This window comes from Podarcis raffonei, chromosome 6 (genome assembly GCF_027172205.1).
Source record: "Podarcis raffonei isolate rPodRaf1 chromosome 6, rPodRaf1.pri, whole genome shotgun sequence".
Taxonomy (NCBI): domain Eukaryota; kingdom Metazoa; phylum Chordata; class Lepidosauria; order Squamata; family Lacertidae; genus Podarcis; species Podarcis raffonei.
The window spans coordinates 70,068,410-70,083,223 of NC_070607.1; the positions used below are offsets into that span (position 1 = coordinate 70,068,410).

The window sequence follows — 14,814 nt, forward strand, 5'->3', positions numbered from 1 at the left end:
GTCTCAAAGCAGCTAACATTCTCCTTTCCCTTCCTCCCCCACAACAAACACTCTGTGAGGTGAGTGAGGCTGAGACACTTCAGAGAAGTGTGACTAGCCCAAGGTCACCCAGCAGCTGCATGTGGAGGAGCAGGGAAGCGAACCCGGTTCACCAGATTACGAGTCCACCTCTCTTAACCACTACACCACACTGGCTCTCAGAGTGCAGTGTCTTTTAAATTTTTAAATTTTTTTAGAAAGAAGCCTAATGTATTTCAGGCTTCTATATTTTAGGCCTTCTTAGGGGCCAGAACGCAAAATTGAAACAAACTGCAGAGCTCTCTGATAATACAAGATTTTCTTTTTCTTTGTTGTTGATTGATTCCCTTTCGGGTCTATTTTTGGATGCTGAGTGTTTCTCCCCGCCTCCTTTAATAAATTTTGGATTATACAATAGATTTTCAATCAATATATCCTCTCCACAGAAACCTCTATGATGATGTTGGCATTAAAATATCCTGTTCTTTTTCAATAAAAGAGAAAAAGGGAGACCAGATCATGTCAAAGGTATCTTTTTTGGAGATGCCTTTGATTAGTCGCCAATGGTATGTGAGGCGTTCTGATAGAGCAATACTCCAGTTGTTATTAACCCAAGCCTCTATTGGTATATTAGAAATTTCCTTCCATCATTGGACAATAACTAGTCAAGCTGCTGTGAAAAGGAAGGAAATAAATTCTTAGATTTAAGGGTAGAATTTGGGGTCTAATCTAATGATAATAAGGCAAGTGCCAAATTAGGGGGGATAGATTGTTTAGTGATTTTGGAGGTCAGATTAAAAACTTTTCCTCAAAAGGTGGGGACCATGGTACACTCCCACCAAACATGAATATAGAAACCTAGTTCTCCACTTATTTTCCAACATAATGGTGAGCTTAAAGGATTTATCTTTGCAAGGCATGTGGGGGTCCAATGCCACCAAAAGATAATTTTAAGCGAAATTTCCTGGAGGCGAGCCGAAATTGTTCTTAAAGATGGATTGCACAATATTGATTCTCATGCTTTTTCATTTATTGAAATTCCTTCAGTCTTAAGCATCAGGAAAATGGTTGTTCTTTGCCTGCAAAAGGTTCCAAACTCTGGCATCTCCCAGTTGAAATTATTGTGGGTAGCGGTGCTGGAAAAGGCCTATTGGAGAACCTCTGCCAGTCAGAAAGATTTTGGACTAGATGTTGTCTGACTCAGTACAATATGTTTACATGTGGTATGATCCACTTTGAAGTCAGTTACAACACACTTGCTAAAAGGATTCCAGCAAAAGTTGGCTACTACTGTTGTGTTCCATGCTTTCTATCCTTTGATGTATTACATTTTCCATGACAGAAAGAGCTGCTAATTAGTGCTAGAATCAGGTGCAGTTATCCTGAAAGCAAGGCGAATTTACAAGTGTTGAAAACTAGGATTAAACTTGATTGCTTCGACTTCTAGGGTTTCTGAACACTGGATTTAAATGGGAAGGTTATGTCACAATGGAGTTACAGGTTCTATTCAAGTTGCACTAGGTGGATGTTTGTGATTTTTTAATATATATTTTACACACACACACACACTTATTCAAAGTTATACAAAAATACATGCCCATTACAAAGTATCTTTTTATAATATATGGAAATAAAACAGCTACTTAGTTTGTGATTGTGATCAGAATCTAGCCAAAATGATTTCAATTTGGAAAAAGAATGAGAAGCTTCGTGATTTTTCAAGGCAGAATATGAATGTTCTTTTAAAGCACTTCTTGCTGTATAATTTATAAATAATGCTATTTTTAGACGGTCATTATAATTTGTCTTTCCTAGAACATGGAAAAGGCAGTTTGGAATTAAGCATAGTTTGCTGGGAGGAATTTTCTGTTGTACAGTACTGTTATTGTGGAGATCTTTTACAGGTAGTCTTCGGAATTGGTATTGCTGTTTTTAAAATCCTTTGCAAATAGATATACTCTCTTGCAGAAGGGGAGCTGGAAATGGTCTTTGGGAGTATATTTATTATTCACTTTTGTCACTGGTGTTGTTTCCTTTATAATGAGTATGGCCATTATATCTGCTTGTTAATATTAATAATCTGAGGCAAGAAAAATAATGGCATTGTAATTCTCCGTACTAGTGAATCTTGCTTTAATGCACTTTGGGTTGTTATTATTATTATTTGAGTGCGGAGCTCATTTGTTCTCTGGAGCAAATACAAAACCCCATCAAACATAATGCTAGGAACTGACAGTTGGGTTAGGATTAACATTAAAAGCAGATCTCTAGAGGCCAAGTGGAATTTTTTTGTCCTTTCTGGTTTCCACACTCTGTTCCTCATCACATTCCCCACTCACTGAGCAATGGAAGGTGGTATATTATATGCTCCTCAGTGTAGGTACATTTTCATGCATACCCAGAATTAACCAGGTATGTCTGCAGGGAAGCCTGCAGCCTTTCGTGCTTCTCCTGTTACCCCCTTTATATATGGATGCAGTGGTCTCCTGGGAAGAAACTTCCAAGTTTGGACTTCACACCATTACATTTTGCCATGGACTCTTTGTCACTTTAGTTTTGGAGAAACAAAGATTTCCACGAAATGGTGCAGTGGGCAAATTTTGTGCTGCTATTAGTAAATGCAGGTAAAAATGGATGAAGCATATAGGAAAGAAGTGCCAGTGTTTGAGCTAGATGCTCAGTGTTCCACAGGCATAGTTCCTTCTGGAGTTTGCAGTCTAGGAGTTGGGAACCTTTTTCATCAGGGACACATTGCTGCTTAGGCAACCTTCTGGGGACACATGCCGGTGGGGGTGGGGGTCAGAGGTGAAAGAGGGTAGAGCAAGGTATTTGACTCTGCATTAAAAAATAAGCAGTAGGCAAAAACCAAAACAAACACGAACATCTTCCTATCAGACAAGCAAGAGTCATTATGTTGTATTTGAACAGTTCCACCCATGCAAAACCACATTCAGCCCCAGCTCTACTTGTGGAACAACTTGTAACCTGTATGGGGGATGCACATCCACATGCTTATCAAAATACCAGTCTGGTGGTGGTAGGATTTTTGGATGAGCATTGTGATGCGAGCAGCTGCAAACAAAGGTCCCACACCAAATGGTTATGGATACAGAATTTCAGAAGACAGTCCTCCCTCCCCGAAATTATTTGTATCTATGGAAAACAACACAGAGACTTGTGGCACCTTAAAGGTTCACATATTTAAAATGTGATATGTATGCATTTGCTGAAGAGGACTGTCTCTAGCCCAGGGGTCAGCAAACCTTTTCAGCAGGGGGTCGGTCCACTGTCTCTCAGACCTTGTGGGGGACTGGACTATATTTTGTTGAAAAATTTGAATGAATTTCTATGCTCCACAAATAACCCAGAGATTCATTCTAAATAAAAGCACACATTCTACTCATGTAAAAACACCCGGCAGGCCCCACAAATAACCCAGAGATGCATTTTAAATAAAAGGACACATTCTACTCATGTAAAAACACACTGATTCCCGAACCGTCTGCGGGCCGGATTTAGAAGGTGATTGGTCCGGATCCGGCCCCTGGTCCTTAGTTTGGCTACCCATGCTCTAGCCCCTCAAAGCCTATGCCACTATAAAGCTGTTAGGTTTTAATACTATAGAATTGTTGCTTTTACTTAAACAAATAAGCATGGCTACTACCCTGCTGGAAATTTTTTTTTTTTCTGTTTAGAAGGCTTTTCTTTCTGTGAAATAGTAAATAAACAGAGGAATGTGAAGATTTTGACTTAGTACTGATGTGCCAATTTTAACAGAGCTGCTCTGGCGTGTAATGATCTCATATAGTATATGTTTCCTTGGGTGTCCCATGGGATTTTGATATGTAGCCCTATTGTCTACAGGGTGAGGTACTTAAGATCTCATAATCTCAGAAAAAGAAATGCTGACAATATGGAAATGATTATAATTTAATGAAAACATTTTGGGAAAGATCGTTGTCAAGTGTAAGAATGAAGCTCAGTTGAATTTATATTTGCCTGCCTATACTTTGAGATGAATCAAAGTGTTTCATTGTGGGAGGGGGTTAGGTGGGTGTCAAAACAGAAATATGCAATAAAACCTCCAGTTATAACTACTCCAAATTTGGTTGAACATACTTTTTGTAAACCTAAATTTCAATTGGATTACTGTCTTGACCTATTTGGATGGCATATGTCAGCTTATATGTGTAAATTAAGATGTAGTGATGTTTATTGAATGTTCATTGTCGGCTGAAAAGTGTTTTACTTTCTTTGCCCCCTCTTTTTCCTCATTTATAAATTAGTAGTAGTAGTAGTAGTAGTAGTAACCCTTCAATTGCCATTTAAAAAGGAAGAATAAAATACTCTCCTTTACCTCTTAAAAACTGATTTTGTAACCACAGCAAATTTTGTAACCACAGCAACTCCCTTTCTCCTACCTTCAGGTTTTCCTGATGCTGCACTGAGTACCCAGGTTGACACAGCTGGAGGAGACCAACTTCACCTGCTCACCCACCCAGGTCTCAGTGATATAGACCAGATTGCCTTCCTCCTCCATAATCGGATAATGGATAAGGGAGGTCTTACTCAGAGTCCACCTGGCATTCAGTAACAGCAACTGCAGGCCCAAAGGGCTGGCTGATAGGACAACCACAATTCCCCAGGTTAGAGGAATTGCACATGGCACAGTCACTAACTACCTGACCTCCCCATATCCTGAACCACTGCGATTGAGCACCCCTGCTCTCCCCCCAGACACATCTCCTCTCCCCTCAATAAAACCAAACAACAACAGACCCCACACAGATTAAAAAGAGTTAAAACAATTGTAGCAGCAGCTGTGTCTCTACTGCACCTGCAGCCAGGAGATGTAAATTGTCTGCAAGTACAAAGGTCACAAGACTGCTGCATCACTACAAACTCTAGACTCCTAAAATCTGGCGGAACTTTGATGCAGGCACCAACTCAGTGCTCAAAGCATGACTCATATACAGGCAGTAATTCCTTCCCCAAAGCCAAAGCAAACCGCATGGATGCTTGAACCTTTGTTTCCTTTGCCTTAGCCTGATTTTTTTAACTCATAGCCATCATTTGATACCTCTAAAAGTATATCTTTAAAGTTGCTTATCAAGTAAAATAAACAAACAGCCTGGATTTCTTCCCCCATACATTATTTGTAACCATGAGCAGTGAAGTAGGAAACTGATGTTGATATGTTAAAAAATGAAACAAGAACCCACACAGGCATGCATTTGGCTTCGTTACTGAAATGTATGTAGTGTGAGCCACCATAGGAATGTAAACAACTGTAATGCATAATCTAATAAGCCTCTCTTGTGTTGCTTTCTGGAGATTGTTTTGTATCCATCTAGCTTCCCCAAACATGAATATGGTGCAGAAGAACTATAATTCATGGTTTTGGTCCTAGGCAAGGGTTTCAGCTGTGGTACACAATGGGGCAAATGTTGTTGATATTATTAGTATTGTACTCATTAATTACCCACCCTTCACTCAGGTTCCAGGATGGGTTCCAGCCATTTAAAATACAACATTATAAACAAAATATTAGAAAGAATACTAATATTAGAATCAAGCCCGCCATTTTAACTAATGGAAAATCTGCAAAAGAAGACACAGGCTTGTATTACCGTACATCTCTCCTCTGTCGTCCATCATTTCATCTGTTGACTTTAGTTCTCCTTCCCACACAAAAGTTGATGGGCAGAAGGAAACTTAATCTCATGTGTGAAGCTGGCCCTCCTTTTGTTTGTGAAAGGAGAAGGAGCGCAGAAGGTTCCTGAATGGGGACAACACAGCAACTCAGGAGGGAGACTCTCTCCTCAAAAGAAAGATATTATGGGCAACCAAAGGGCCCACAGCTTCTGCTGAACCCCTGGTGCACTGGGTGGAATAAGTCTTGCAGTGCATCTCAACAACCTATTTCTTTTTTTAGGGAGGCCTCCATTACTTTTTCATGGCTGTAGACCTATTTATGCAAAAGCATACATGGAGGGGAAATATTTTTAATTATTTTCCATGAATCATGCTAAGCTACCTTAAAATCTTATAAATCTGCGAAAGACTGAATAATTTGCTTTTTGACAATTAGCTTGTACCTGCCTCTTACAAGAGACCTGAAATATTTTGTTTTAACAACCTTGTTGATTCCATACCTTTTGCGGCACTGCCTTGATGAATCTGTGTGACTGTATTGCGGCACTGTTAAGCAAATCAGTTCTGTACATTACTTAAGTGCTAAATTAAAATTTTTAAAGTGTGCCATCTACAGGGAAAGCAAACTGAAACATTAAATAGCTTTTCAATCATGTGTCTTATTTTATAAAGTGTTTAGTTCACAGATGACTCATAACGTGCAAGGCTCTGACACTGGGTATCATAATATTTTGATATTAAGCTGCAGAAACCCATTGCATTATCAACTTAGCTCTGTAGAATAGAGGAGGCAGCAGCTGAGGCATAAAAACCAAGGCTTCAGTATGACAGAACTAAAATTGGACTTGGCAATTACCACATGGCATGATTCACAGTATTGTGAAGTGAAGCTACTATATAAATCAGCCCCAGTAATCATAGGGTTTAAAATTAGTCTGTTACTATTAACTCTGCTAGCGTTGGCATATGCTGAAGCGTTATAAAAGTGAACGGCGTAGAGTGTTTGAAATACAGGTTTAACGTAAATCGCTTAAGCACACCCCAGCAGGAGGTCTTAGGTTCATGCAGGAGGAGAGTTTTGAGGGTGCCAACAAAGGTTTCTGTAGCAGACCTTATTGTGCAGTGAGGTCTAACAATAGCTTAGCAATAGGCCACATGATTTGCATGTTTAAGACTTCATGTTCAAACCCTGGCATCTATGCTTAAAAGATTTTGGGTGGCGGAACAGAGAGGAACTTCTGTCCGGACCCCAGAAAGCTGTCCCAAGGCAGAGTGGAAAGTAAGGCATGGGAAAGGCAAAATTCTCCACCCAATTTGTGAGCAGAGAAATTGGAACGACCATTTCACTGAATTAGTTTGCAGAGGGGAGAAATTATCCCAACAGTTTTTTTGGAGGGGGGAAGCTCACCATCACCAATGGCAGTGGTACAGCTTCTTTCTTTTCTCCTAAAGTGTGTGTGTGTGTACATGTGTCTTTATTTTGCTGCCACAGCAATTAGCAACAACAGCAATCATTTTGCATCCTCAACCATGCCCCGGGCCTAACATCATTCCAGAGCATTGTGTGTGCATTTTGCACCTGCAAAAACAAAAAACAAAAAACCCCAGTGCCAAATATTTGGAAAACTGCTGCTTTATCTAAGGGGGGTGGGGAGAAAAAAGAAATCTCAGAATCCCCCTCCACTCCTTGGAAAATGTTGGCTGAGTTTCAATAGAAATTATTGGCTAGATAGACAAATGGCCTGGCCACAGTAGGAGGCAGCACTTCATATCTAATATTCTGAATGCTTAATATCCTTTATGGACGTTTCCCCCCATTCTTAAGATTCTCAGCTTAGAATGAAATGAGCTTCAAGATTTGGCATATGATGGAAGAAGGTCTTTGCAAAAGAATTCATTCATGTGTCTGTATTCAAGGTATAGGTATGGGAAACATCCTAGTACTGCAAATTTTGATGCAAGCAAAGGTGGAATTCTTTCCCAGCCTCAAATGCCATGCAGCTATAGCTTCCTCAGGGCCATGCAAGATATAGGAAGAATAGCTTATTTATTCTTCTATTTTCTACCGGATCCTCTCTGTGTGTCAAAATCACCTGGCTCCTTTCTTTTTATAATAAATAAAAACCAGTGGTTTTTTTTTCTAGAAAAATAGGTGCAGGAATTCCCCCAAAAAGCCCTGAATAAAAATATAGGAAAATAAATTAATGGAGCAATCCTAAGTGTATTCATGGCACAAGCCTAACCATGTGTTCCCAGAAGCAAGTCCAATTATATAAATTATATAAATGTGCTTAAGGAAGAGGGTGTAATATCCAGCTTAAGCAAGATGTGGTTTGTTAAATACACTATTTACATTTTTCATTTCCATTCCAAATGGTAAGGGAGGTACACACCCATGCTGTTTATTTCTGAGGATTATCGTTCCTCATAAATTTCTTTTCTGCCCCCTGGGCCTTTTTTAACCCCCAGGTATTTATCCACCCACTGCATAGTCCCACCAACCCCCAGGGGTTAATAGTAACCACTTTGGGAAACCCTAGGTGGAAGGATTAACATTGCAGATCAGGATCCAAAATAGCAAAGATGCCATTACTGGTGAGACTTGTAGTAGACTATGTAACTGACTGTATTGTTTGACTACAGATTGTGACTTCTGAAGCTCTCAGACTTTGCAGAATAGGCAAGTTTTATGTATTTGTTTATTAGGAATCTTTTCCTTCTGAAAGACTGATCTATAATTTGCCAGTGAGTAAAATGCCATTGCTTTTATTGTTGTTGTTTAGTCGTTTAGTCGTTTCCGACTCTTCGTGACCCCATGGACCAGAGCACGCCAGGCACTTCTGTCTTCCACTGCCCCCCGCAGCTTGGTCAAACTCATGTTCGTAGCTTCGAGAACACTGTCCAACCATCTCGTCCTCTGTCATCCCCTTCTCCTAGTGCCCTCCATCTTTCCCAACATCAGGGTCTTTTCCAGGGAGTCTTCTCTTCTCATGAGGTGGCCAAAGTATTGGGGCCTCAGCTTCAGGATCTGTCCTTCCAGTGAGCACTCAGGGCTGATTGCTTTTATTAGGCGTAGATAAATATGTGGGTATTCTGACAAAGGGCTGAAGCTTTCTGATTTTCCATTGTTTTCAGCTATTTAGTTCCCTCCCCCTTCTTTGCAGCTTAAATAACATATAATATGGCTAAAAGACTATCCAATAGTTTGAAGGAAAAAATGTAGAAGGTATCATAAATGAGCGGAACGTGAGAAATCACTATTCAAGAAGCAGGAAGTATGCCTGTAGCCAGGAAAAAGCTGTCATTGGCATTGTGAAAAGAGTGGTATAAATAGGGCACTGGATTAGAAAGCAGGAAACCTGGGTATTGTGTATTTTTGTTTTCTGGTGGCCTAAGATAAGGCTGTTAACCCTTTCCCCCTTCTGCTCTAATAATGCAGTTTGCTATTCGTTGAAGGTCAGCTTCCCCCTTCCCCTTTTTTTTCTGTTTTGCTTTACAGGTATTGGAATGTTGCTCGGTGATGTCAGTTTGCCTCTAGATGGGATGTGCCTGTGTTCTGTTACTGAGACATCTCCCTGTGGACTAGATTTTGTGATGTTTCCCATTTCCTAGAGGTGACACCAGCACTGCTCTGTCAACCTGCCAGTGGCAATGCTGAGAAAGTGAGACATCTGGCATCATTCCCACAACGCATCATCTCTGTAGTGTCCTAGCTTGCCTGGGGCTTGAGGTTTTAGCTCTAGTTTCCAGTGAGGCTTTCCCAGGAGGGAGCTTGAAATGTTGTCATTGTGCCAACTGCCTAGATAAATTAAACTTTTGAGTGGCGGCTGGACTTCATATTTATTGCCCAATGAAGCAAATTAAAAGTAGATGCCCGTGTTTGCAGGTTTGTTTCTCACTGCTCTTCTCTTTTTGCAATTGCATGAGGGTTTGGAAAACATTTTATTTTCTCAATACAACTTACAATGAAAATCTGGACTAATAGTATATGAAAGAGACCAACTCTTTCCCTAAAATGTGCAGTGCAGATGCACTGGTGAGAAAAAAGAGGGGTAATAGATTGATCCCAGCAAGAGGTTGTCTGCAACCCTGTGCATTCTTACTTTGGAGTAAGTCCTGTCGAACTCATTAGAAACTACTTCTGAATAAACCTACAGAGAATAGGATTGCCAGGCCATGCAGTCTCCTATCGCTTCCACTATCATTCATTATTGCATTTTAAAATTATCTTATGCACTTATATGCTTAGATTTTTTTTATTATATTAAGCAGTATAAACATTTTATAGGGAATCGATAAATAAAATATGTGAACTTTTGCTACCTAGGACTGCAATTCTAGGTGTTGATATGTGAAAGTGAGTCTTATTGAAAGCAATAGGGACTTCCTTCACATAAGCAGTTGTACTGTAAGAATTTGTTTTGAATGAAGTACGCAATGCATATATTACATCAGTATTTCACTGGTCACATAAATGGGAGATATGTGATTCATTTGGACACAGACTAAACATGTACTAGGGAGCTGTGATGGGCTTCTCCACGCTATGAAAAAGCATGCTTCAACAAGTTGGAGCCAGGCTAAGTAAACTGAACTTGGGCACCATTGCAATTAATGGGGCAAGTCGGTCATGACTTAAGTTCCATTTGATTTCAGTGGAGACATAAGTGCAACTAACTTAGTGTGGGTACAACCTACCATGTTTCTCACAGCAAAGAGTGGTCAAGGACTAATGTACCTGCAGTGCTGTGTTAAGTGTGAATTGTCTCCCAGTGGGATGATTGTGTTATTTAATTGTGTTATTTAATATCATACTTGGCATAATTACTGCAATTATGTCACCCTCAGGAGAGTGTTTAGTGATGCTACTGTGCATTGGGGTTTGAAGTGGTTGAAAGAGAGTAAACAGCCACCAGAACGATCTTCTGGGGGAGCCTGAGTGCCCCTTCTCCTGCTTTTAATGGGATCTTTCTTTGTTTCAGCCCCAAATGGAATGCCTGAAAATTTGCATTTTGAACTGATTGGATGTTATAGAGACCACGCATCCCACATAGTGCTTGCTCTGTATTGACTGGAGTAGATTCAGGGTTTTGTTGCACTTGGCTAATCCTAGCTGAGTTCAGATGTGCTGTCTGTCAAGGCTGAATCAACTTTTGTAATTGTATATTATTAGGGGGAAGACCCTGAGGTGGCTATGCAGATAGCTGTACTTAGCACAGTACACTTAGCTTTTTGTTTGTCTGGGTTTTTTATTATTATTAAAAAAGGTTAAAGGTGAAAATGCTATGTGCACTTGAGGCAGTGGCACCTGCTGTATTTTTGTTTATTTTACCTTCATGAAAAAGCCTCACAGAGGGTTCTGCCACCATTGCTACAAGCCTGCCAACCTAGGAAGACCCTGGTCTGAGCAAGTTCAGGGCAACAACTGCTTCCTCTTCCTCTAAAGCATAGAGGAGGAATGGAAAGCCAGCTTTCTCTTTCTGACATGATACATTATCACATATCTTCATTTGTTACTGCCATTTTGCAATTTTGAAACCATGCCTGATCAGTTCATTTCATTGTTTCACTTTAGGTAAAAAAAACCCAAAAGTCTCTGAAAGAATTTACTCATATACTCAAGTGTTTTCCACTTCAGATTTCTGTTATTACAACTTAGTTCTGTTATCTGGGTCAAGTGTTGCAGTTGCCATGTATGCTGATGCCACTGCTTTGCCTTATGGAAAAATGAAGATTGTCTTGATTGCATCTTAGGTAGATGTGAATATTGAGCCTTGAGGCAGAGGATGTTGCACAGCTGGAACACGGCATGGAAGAGATTACAGTCTAATCTGCTCTTAAAGGAAGGCTGTTGTTCAGAGCTGAAGTGGAATGTTCTTCTTTCCCTTTTAGATGAGGAGCCAGCTTGTGTTTTGATTGAACTGAAATTGTGTTGTACTGGAATACTTGTCTGTGAGATTCACGTCTGTGTTCCTATTGCCGCTGTTGTGTTGGTCACCAATTTCTAGTTTAACACTGGTACAACCAGACTAACTACTGGAATTCACACTGGGATTCCTTTTGCAGTGCACTGCAAGACACTATGTAGGTTTGCCATTAAGATATCTGAGAAAAATCCTACGTTTTTCACTGTTTAGCCTGAATAATGAGGAGAGATGTTAAACAGTTTCTAATGCACTCCCCAGTGGTTTAGTGTCGGCTTCTGTAGCAGAGGTTGAGAATGGTTGGAGTTTAGATCATATCATTTGAACTTCTGCCATGCATCAAAAGGCGCTGTTGTCTTTTTGCACATTACCAAAGTCGGAAGTAATTCAACTGTGCTGTTGGTGCGCTCCATGAAAATTCATGGGTACTTACTTTCTCACTGTGTTTTGAAGGCAGTCAGGTTTGTGGCCTTTTGATAAACTCAGATGAAATGAAGTTCTACCATTCCTAATGAGTTGAATTTGGTGGCTGCTGTTTTCCCTATGGGGACTATTCCTGTTTCCTTGGGTGTTACTATTATTTTGCTTAGTGAATATTATTTTGCTCAGTGAATAACTGGGGGTAGTAGACATGCTGTTTCTGTGTATCTGCCACTCACAATAGAGCAACTGCTTCTGATTATGTATCATGTGAGAGTATGGGTACAGAATTGTGAATACACCATGCACATCATGAATGTACATGTATCTTTTTAAATACAATAATACATACTTGGAGATTCACCTTGCCTTAAGTATTCCTTTGGCACTGACTGCATTAGAGTTCCATCCATGGTGGTTAGCTTTATAGTAGCTGAAAGCAGATGTATCATGAAGCCACCAGGGACAGATATAATGTGTATTAAAATATGTTCAGAACAGACTTGAAGCAATTGTAGGCTAAGGAAGAAACTGGGCAATGATTTTACAATTATATGTGCACAGCACCACACATCAATGTCTATGTAGTTCACTACATGTATGGGCAACATGCATTTCTTGTTTCTTAATCAGCAGAGGAAAGGTGTGTCTTTTATGGCTTATATAGGGCAAGCCATAGTATTTTCTGTTGTTTATTTTGCTCTGGTACTCCACTTGATAAGTCAGTGTATTTCTCTTGGCCAAACTCTTGCCAATTATCAAAGTCTTTAGCAGGGTGGGGCAAAAATCTATATTTTTAAAATGAAGTTTGAGAAATCTGTAATCAGATTTTAATAAGTCATGGGAGGTGCATGTGTGCATATGCTCCTGTTAAAATGCTCATAGCCAATTGTTGTTGTTTAGTTGTCTTGGTCATGTTTGACTCTCCGTGACCCCATGAACCAGAGCATGCCTTAGAAACTCTCACTTTCTTCTCAAAGCTTCTCCTTTTTTATGTTCATGGAACTTTCTTGGCAAAATACTGGAGGGGTTGTCAGTTCCTTCTCCAGGTGGATCACATTTAGTCTAAACTCTCGGCTATGACCTGTCCGTCTTGGGTGGCCCTGCACGGCATAACTCATAGCTCCTTGGAGTTATTCAAGCCCCTTTGCCATGACAAGGCAGTGATCCATGAAGGGAGTCATAGCCAATATTGCTCTTTAAATTAATCTCCAAGTAACTTAAGGGAGTTTGTGGATCTTGATGGTAAGTGGATGGGCAGCATAAGTTCTCACGACAAGTGCACATCACTCTTAGCTAGCCCAAAACAACCTACTGCTATTCCCAGCCTGTTGTTATGAATTTTACTCACTGTATATCAGGACTGGGGAACCTGTGGCCCTTCTGTTGCTGTTGGACTTGAACCTCCATTAGCTCCAGCCAGTATGACCAGTGGTCAGGTATAGCTGGGATTGGAGTCCAACAACGGATTGGAGTTTGAAGTAAAATGAGGGAAATAATGCTCATTTTTCTCAGTGGACCTGGTTTTGGCTCCATTTCTATTGGTGTTCATCACCTGAGTTTGCTATTAGAAAGAATGATTCCAGTATTGGGAAAATGTCATAATATTGTCAAAGGTCTTTTCTGATAGGTTGGGGTTTCAGGCCAGAAATTTGTCATCACTGCATCCTGCTGGTAGAAGACCTTCTTTCTTTCTTTCTTTCTTTCTTTCTTTCTTTCTTTCTTTCTTTCTCTCTTTCTCTCTTTCTCTCTTTCTCTCTTTCTCTCTTTCTCTCTTTCTCTTCCATTCTCTCTCTCTCTTCTCCATTCTCTCTTTCAAATTTCAACTTTTATAATATTTAATAATAGGAATGTTTTAAAATCTTCTGTATCCAACTATGCTTTCCCCAGGGCAAGACAAGATATCTGTATGCATGATTCATGAAGGCTCTTTTTTTATCCAGCCTAACTCACAAACTCTATGTACTTGGTAATTTTTGGTGTCATTAATCACAAGTGCCTAGACAGTCTGATTTTGCCCTCTGTGCATTGTAAAGCTCATTGAGTGACCTATTAGAAGTTCCAGTTAATTTTGGTGACATTTATAGCATTGAGATCTACAACATTGACCTGCTGTGGGGACACATCGTGGCTTGACATCTGTTTAAGTAAGAGAACAGCTTTCGGAGAAAAGGGGGGGACCCCTAGATCACTGCATGTTGTCATGAGCAACAGTGGAAACTAAGCTTGGACATATTACATTTTAATCAGTTGAGGTTACTGGCAATTGATTTCTACCATCATGGAAACAAAACAACCGATGGTGGAAAATGTATCCATAATTAATTATTGAAATGTATCAAGGGAGAAAAGTAAGGACGTACTTGGCATTGGAGATAACTCTGGCATCTTTCTGCAATTAGTTCTGTGTGGAAGATTGTTATTTTTAACCAAAAGAGGAAGCTTTGATTATAAGTAACTGTGTAAAACCTATATGTTTTACAATTTGAGTGACTTAAGAATGGTTGTAGCCTTTGTTGAGAAAATTCCTAGTATTGATGTGTACACACAGCGGTTTAAAGTGGATTTGATGCACTTCAAGTATGCATGTTTTTTGCATAGTCCACATGCAAGCAGTAGCCTGCACTCCCTGCTCATTTAATTCAGATTGTCCCAATCCAAGGGTAATGCATTAAGAAAAAAAATCCAATGTAAAATCACATGTTATACAATTGTGTACATGTGTGCACTGTAACACTGGGGTGTACACAGCCTTCACATGCATTGCTTTTGTGGATGACTGTATGTCACATGTCAC

General features: G+C 39.9%; 1 protein-coding gene across 10 annotated transcripts in view; it reads left to right on the forward strand.

Moving 5' to 3' along the window:
- The window catches only part of TOX2 (TOX high mobility group box family member 2), a 220,198-nt gene that overhangs the window by 23,641 nt on the left and 181,743 nt on the right, over positions 1-14,814 (forward strand). Inside the window, exon 1 of one of the 10 annotated variants that reach the window (XM_053393921.1) lies at positions 4,575-4,664. The exons of the other annotated variants lie outside the window; for them this stretch is intronic. The gene's annotated coding sequence lies outside the window, so the exon portion shown is untranslated. Of the gene's footprint in view, positions 1-4,574; positions 4,665-14,814 lie in introns of those variants that run through there. 10 annotated transcript variants of the gene reach the window in all.